We start from the raw sequence: 1,583 nt of genomic DNA, 5'->3' as shown, positions 1-1,583 counted from the left end.
ACACACACACACACACACATTGATGAAAACATTGAAGAAGACAGAAACAGCATGACTAAAACTAAAACTGATGAAAAACAGATTTTCAGAATCTAGAAGGAAACTGTAATACTGAGTCTGGACTCAGGAAGTCAAGAAGGCAGGAAGGAGATACAGGTACATGTATATATATTTCCCTACCACATAAAACTGTGTCCTTTCTTGCTGGTCTAACCCCTACTCCCATCTGCCCTACAAAGCCCTTCCTTCCCACATATTCTTTGGAATTGTAGCTCCGTGATTAGCCAGTATTCACCCTCAACACTTGTTCACAGGTTGGCTAATGACAGTGCTTCCACAGCAGCATCTCATGAGTGCTGTTTATCATTTAAAATCCCACCTACCTCAGGGGTCTGCAGATAAGAATAGGATCCTCTTTGCTTCTACTTTCCTTAAAACAATAAATCATTATTTTCAGGCTGCTGTCAACAGAATACACCTTCTGACATCTGTCCTCTTACCAGCCTCCTGGTCATACCCTTGTAGTCTCTAAACACTTAACACTTGGCTCTCCACCCTCATTCCAAACATCATCCTGGACAGTCTTTTTAAAGTCCTGATTAGGTTCATGTGGCATATCTGTCCACTGCTTGGCCGCTCAGTTATAAAAATCTTCATCTCTCATATCCTTTTCCTCTATTCAACTTCATCTGCCACTCCACAGTCACATCCTGATATTACTACTTACATTTTCCCAATTTCACCCCACTCTTGGGTCATGATCCCCTCTTGCCAGATTCCTCATTTAACTGTTTCCACCTAGACATTCTTCAAGGAAATCTTGACCTTGCATTGGCCCTTATATTTTCTCCCTAACACTAAGGACTCTTTTCTCTTTACTCCCTTCATTGTTCACTTTAGATTTCATGATCTTTTATATCAGTCACTCTCTTGCCAATACCACAAAGTCTCTTGGACATCTGCTCCTTCAGCCTATTCATCTGGAGAAACCAAACACTACACAAAGCCAATTATTTGTTTTCAGCTTTTTTTTTTTTCCAGAGAAAAGTTGAACACTGCCTGGAAAACTAACAACGTAGTCAACAGAAGCTTTAGACCACTAATAATTAATGATCCCATGCCTTAGTTGTGTCTTCATTACAGCCCAACAAATGTACCACACTTCTGTAATTTTCTAGGACTCCCAGTAATTATTTGAACACTTCTTCAAAATCTGACCATTCTACCTTCCTCCTTGACTTAAACAGATGAGTATTCCTCCAATTTCACAGGACAAGATAATCAGATTATAATCCTTATCTTTCCAACAGCAAACATATAAATTGGACTGATGATTATTATACACCGTTTAACTTAAATGGTTGTTAAAATAGTAAAATTCTCTGATACCCTCTGAAATGTTTTCATTGCCCTTGCCATTTCCCTAGGACTTCTCTGACCTTCCCCTGATTCCTGGGTAAAGTGTTAATTGTTGATTTATCAGTCTTCCAAAACCCCATTCCAGCCCTAGACATGTGGCTAGTCCAATGGATGGTGATCAGGTCATATTGGTTGTTAACTACGTTGAATATCATCCCTTCCCA

Source organism: Mandrillus leucophaeus, unplaced genomic scaffold (assembly GCF_000951045.1).
Source record: "Mandrillus leucophaeus isolate KB7577 unplaced genomic scaffold, Mleu.le_1.0 Scaffold600, whole genome shotgun sequence".
NCBI classification, from domain to species: domain Eukaryota; kingdom Metazoa; phylum Chordata; class Mammalia; order Primates; family Cercopithecidae; genus Mandrillus; species Mandrillus leucophaeus.
Note: the sequence above shows the minus strand (reverse complement) of the source record.